The following is a 6,132-nucleotide window of genomic DNA, read 5'->3' as shown; positions in this document are numbered from 1 at the left end:
TACTAATTATGATATTAATGGACAAGGTAAATGAGATTTCATTAACAGTAATTGAATTTTTAAACTGAAAATCAATGTTTATGAATTGTAAATGAAATATATACATTCTGAAATTTAGTCAGTAGCCTAAAGGAGAGGTATCATAATAAACCAGAGCTGGTGTTACATACGGGTATGTTTAAGTTATAATTAATGTATTTAAAAATTCCATACCTAATATTATAAGATATTTTGTGAAGATTGTTATTGTGTGATATAAATATATTATAGTGTATTTTTTGGCTTGTCCATGTGTTGTTGTTTTTTTAGGAATTTTTTTAAATTCAGGTGAATAATTAGCTTCAATAATGCTTGTGCAGATATACAATAAATATTTTTATTAATCTTATGAAATCCTTTCTGAGAGAAAAGACTATATTTACTGGTATGCTGTTATCCAATAAGAAAATTAATTAGTATAATTTTTTTAAAACTAAAAAATACTACCTTTTAAAATGCTGTTAGAAAAACAAGTAGGTTCAATAAATCAGTTTATGGCAAAAAACATGATACTCTCTAACCCAAGTACTTTTAAAAGATGGTCTTTTGTTCTTTAGGGCATCCTGTTCTTGTTCTAACTTACTGAGTGTTCTTTTTGAAATTCAAACTTTCAGGATGCTAAATAATTACTAAACTTATATTAAAACATTATTTAAATTATAAAAGTTACATTAATATTCTGTGACTTTTCCCTCAATTTCTTGTTATAATTGTCAAGGACGTTCCCACTGTTTCCTTATTTTTCTTCTTCAAAGTTTGAATATAGACATTGATGAAAAGTTTCTGGACCATTTTCAAAACAATATTATTAGTAGTAATAGTATTTTTAAGAAAAGATTTTCTGTACCTCTCAGGAACTTGATCCAAGAAGGTACCTGTTCTCCCTTAGTACTAAAAACAATTGATAATGTTTTATTTATATTCCTTTCTTATGTTTGGAGGTTTCATTTTAAGCTTATAAAGGTTTTCAGCACTGAAAACCTCTGATATCAGACTTTGTTTTATCAGCATAGACTTTGATGTTTTTTTTTAGTTTTGAAAACAGTTTTTTTTTGGTATATTTAGATAAACCTAAGAATCCCCAAATTTACAAAATTTACTCTTCAGCCATTTAAGAATGGATACTTGCTGTGAGTACAATGTTCTAGAAGGAAATACATTGAATTTTAGTTCTTTGATCAATTTAGATAGAAGTTTCTGTTGAATGATCAAACTAGTAAGAAATTAAAGTTGAGTTATTCAGCCAGTACAAATTTTCAGTTGTTTCATGGAACTAGTAAGAATTTTCAATTGATTCATCAAACTGACATGAAGTTTCAGCCATTGGATAGAAATTTTTGGAGCACCACCTACAGTTTTTCTCATTCATTGTATTGTGTAATGTATGAAAACCATCTTTCCCAATATAGAGGACATTTTAAGCTGGTTTCAATGAAAATAACATGATTGCTAGTATTCATATACTTGAAAGACATGTTTCATATTCATATCTTCCTCAGTTATAACTTAAAGTATTAATTAGTATGTTCTGTAATCAGTTCTTAGAATATTGAAATATAATACCTGTAACTTGTTTGATTCTAGAACTAAGACTTGTATAAGACATTTGTACCTGTCTGAAAATTATCACACTGGGCTATAAAAACAAACAAAAACTAAATGATTAATTAGAACAATATATCTCTTTGACAGTACAACCAACAACACGTAGATTATATCCACCTTTATTTACTTTTAAAACTTAAATGTATCTGTTATAATATTAAAGTTACATAAACACTGATGTAATTTCATCAGTTGGAACTACAAACCTCTCTTCATCAATTAAAGTTCATGTTCTAATCTTTCTAAATCAGAAGATTTATTGGCAATGCATTGATCTTTTGATTATGAGTTGGTTTTATTATCTTAAGGGCAATGTATTGTTGTATTGTAAGTTGAAAATTTTCTGAGGAATAGTAAATGACGATGAAGAAACTGGAGGTAGGCCTAACACCACATTTGTTAAGATAGTGGTTGGTAATTTGTAGGTTTTAACAGAGCCTTCTAGTGGTTCACACAATATCACTCTGTTGTATCTCTTTCATTACCAGTCATTATTCTAAGAATTAACTTATGGTGTAAAATAAATTTTAATGGAAACATTTTGACACAAAACCTTTCTGGCAAGGGTTGAAGATATAATTCTAATTTTACATTAGAAAAATGTTAAACATTTGATATTATAATCAATAAATTATTTTGAAACACTTAGTTATACATACATTAAAAACTGTTTTCATGAGTTTAACTTGTATAATAGAACCTGTTTTTCCTTCTACATATGACTTTTAACTGGATTACTATTTATTGTGGAACATTTCTTAATTATGTACAAACAATTTGTTTGTCAGATTACTGTGTGTTTTGGAATATATTTCTCATTATACATATGAGTTGTTTATTGGATTTTTGTATGTTGTAGAATATATTTTTCTTATGCAGGTAGCTTGTTAACATAATATAAATTATATAAAATATATAATTTATTGTTTTCAATCACTTTAAAATTATATCATGCATGTCATTAATAGCTTGTAGTAACACCTTTATTAAGATGAAAGTTCCCTTTTACATTAATTTTAAAAGAAAACATTATTTTTCCACATTTGTTTTGGAAAAAAAGACTTCTAATAATTATGCTGAAATGACTCAGTAAAATATTAGATAGTTAGTTTATCAAGTTGATTGGTTTTGTTACAGGAACATCTCAGTTCATATACCTAAACGTTTTACATAATTACATTTTGTAGTATGTTCAGTTCTTTAAAAGAATATAATTTTTTTCTTTCCTCTTTTGAGTTGGCAACAGCTACATCTCGGCAACTCATGTCTGGACAAACACATCTACTTAAAAGGTCAAGACTACGAGCTGAAGTCTGTCTCAAAAAGCACCAATATAGTCTTGCTTTAGCACATCTCTGTGTTGTCTTCCAGTTGGATCCAGGCTTAAAACATGAACTGAAGTCAAAACTGTTATTTGCATTAGGTAGGTTTACAAATCTTTGGTTCTTTACTGGACAGTACACAAATCTACATTTCTTACAAATCTACTGGTTCTTATTCACTGTCTTAGGCTTACAAATCTACTGGTTTTTATTCACTGTCTTAGGCTTACAAATCTACTGGTTCTTATTCACTGTCTTAGGCTTACAAATCTACTGGTTATTATTCACTCTCTTAGGCTTACAAATCTACTGGTCCTTATTCACTGTCTTAGGCTTACAAATCTCCTGTTTATTAGTAACTATCTTAGGCTTACAAATCTACTGTTTATTATTCACTGTCTTAGGCTTACAAATCTCCTGTTTATTATTAACTATCTTAGGCTTACAAATCTCCTGTTTATTATTAACTATCTTAGGCTTACAAATCTCCTGTTTATTATTAACTATCTTAGGCTTACAAATCTCCTGTTTATTATTCACTGTCTGAGTTTATTTCAATTTACAAATAATAGACTTATTGATCATCATTCAGTATGTTGTCTGTATCTCTGGTAAGGTGAGTTTACAGAAGTAACTAGCATGTCCAGTTTTAGCTATAATTAAGTTATAACTTGATGGTCCATACACACACACAATTGAAAGGCATAGTTCAGAATAGTGATAACCATGTGAACCCACAGAGTTATTTTCAAGGGGAGACCATGGTGACAGCCTTAATATCCCAAAATGAATTTGAAATTAATAGTTGAGAACAGTGACAACCTTATGATATTTGTTAACCATATGTTCAAATCTTTGATAAGTCCAGCATTCAGTGAGTTTAGTTTTTAATGAAAATTTATTTACCAATTTATTAATCAAATATACATCATATAAGGATGTAACCACAGCTGGATAAGTTTATAGAAGAGTCCCTGTTAGAATATACATCATATAAGGTTGTTAACCACAGCTAGATAAGTTTATAGAAGAGTCACTGTTACAATATACATCATATAAAGATGTTAACCACAGCTGGATAAGTTTATAGAAGAGTCCCTGTTAGAATATACATCATATAAGGATGTTAACCACAGCTGGATAAGTTTATAGAAGAGTCCCTGTTACAATATACATCATATAAGGATGTTAACCACAGCTGGATAAGTTTATAGAAGAGTCCCTGTTAGAATATACATCATATAAGGATGTTAACCACAGCTGGATAAGTTTATAGAAGAGTCCCTGTTAGAATATACATCATATAAGGATGTTAACCACAGCTGGATAAGTTTATAGAAGAGTCACTGTTACAATATACATCATATAAGGATGTTAACCACAGCTGGATAAGTTTATAGAAGAGTCCCTGTTAGAATATACAACATATAAGGATGTTAACCACAGCTGGATAAGTTTATAGAAGAGTCACTGTTAGAATATACATCATATAAGGATGTTAACCACAGCTGGATAAGTTTATAGAAGAGTCACTGTTAGAATATACATCATATAAGGATGTTAACCATAGCTGGATAAGTTTATAGAAGAGTCCCTGTTAGAATATACATCATATAAGGATGTTAACCACAGCTGGATAAGTTTATAGAAGAGTCACTGTTAGAATATACATCATATAAGGATGTTAACCACAGCTAGATAAGTTTATAGAAGAGTCCCTGTTAGAATATACAACATATAAGGATGTTAACCACAGCTGGATAAGTTTATAGAAGAGTCCCTGTTAGAATATACATCATATAAGGATGTTAACCACAGCTGGATAAGTTTATAGAAGAGTCCCTGTTAGAATATACATCATATAAGGATGTTAACCACAGCTGGATAAGTTTATAGAAGAGTCCCTGTTAGAATATACATCATATAAGGATGTTAACCACAGCTGGATAAGTTTATAGAAGAGTCACTGTTAGAATATACATCATATAAGGATGTTAACCACAGCTGGATAAGTTTATAGAAGAGTCCCTGTTAGAATATACATCATATAAGGATGTTAACCATAGCTGGATAAGTTTATAGAAGAGTCACTGTTAGAATATACATCATATAAGGATGTTAACCACAGCTGGATAAGTTTATAGAAGAGTCACTGTTAGAATATACATCATATAAGGATGTTAACCACAGCTGGATAAGTTTATAGAAGAGTCCCTGTTAGAATATACATCATATAAGGATGTTAACCACAGCTGGATAAGTTTATAGAAGAGTCCCTGTTAGAATATACATCATATAAGGATGTTAACCACAGCTGGATAAGTTTATAGAAGAGTCCCTGTTAGAATATACATCATATAAGGATGTTAACCACAGCTGGATAAGTTTATAGAAGAGTCCCTGTTAGAATATACATCATATAAGGATATTAACCACAGTTGGATAAGTTTATAGAAGAGTCCCTGTTAGAATATACATCATATAAGGATGTTAACCACAGCTGGATAAGTTTATAGAAGAGTCACTGTTAGAATATACATCATATAAGGATGTTAACCACAGCTGGATAAGTTTATAGAAGAGTCCCTGTTAGAATATACATCATATAAGGATGTTAACCACAGTTGGATAAGTTTATAGAAGAGTCCCTGTTAGAATATACATCATATAAGGATGTTAACCACAGTTGGATAAGTTTATAGAAGAGTCCCTGTTAGAATATACATCATATAAGGATGTTAACCACAGTTGGATAAGTTTATAGAAGAGTCCCTGTTAGAATATACATCATATAAGGATGTTAACCACAGTTGGATAAGTTTATAGAAGAGTCCCTGTTAGAATATACATCATATAAGGATGTTAACCACAGTTGGATAAGTTTATAGAAGAGTCACTGTTATAATATACATCATATAAGGATGTTAACCACAGTTGGATAAGATAGAAGAGTTATATACATCATATAAGGTTGGATAAGTTTATAGAAGAGTCACTGTTAGAATATACATCATATAAGGATGTTAACCACAGCTGGATAAGTTTATAGAAGAGTCCCTGTTAGAATATACATCATATAAGGATGTTAACCACAGCTGGATAAGTTTATAGAAGAGTCACTGTTATAATATACATCATATAAGGATGTTAACCACAGCTGGATAAG

This window comes from Tachypleus tridentatus, chromosome 3 (genome assembly GCF_004210375.1).
Source record: "Tachypleus tridentatus isolate NWPU-2018 chromosome 3, ASM421037v1, whole genome shotgun sequence".
NCBI lineage: Eukaryota > Metazoa > Arthropoda > Merostomata > Xiphosura > Limulidae > Tachypleus > Tachypleus tridentatus.
This window is presented reverse-complemented; position numbering follows the sequence as displayed.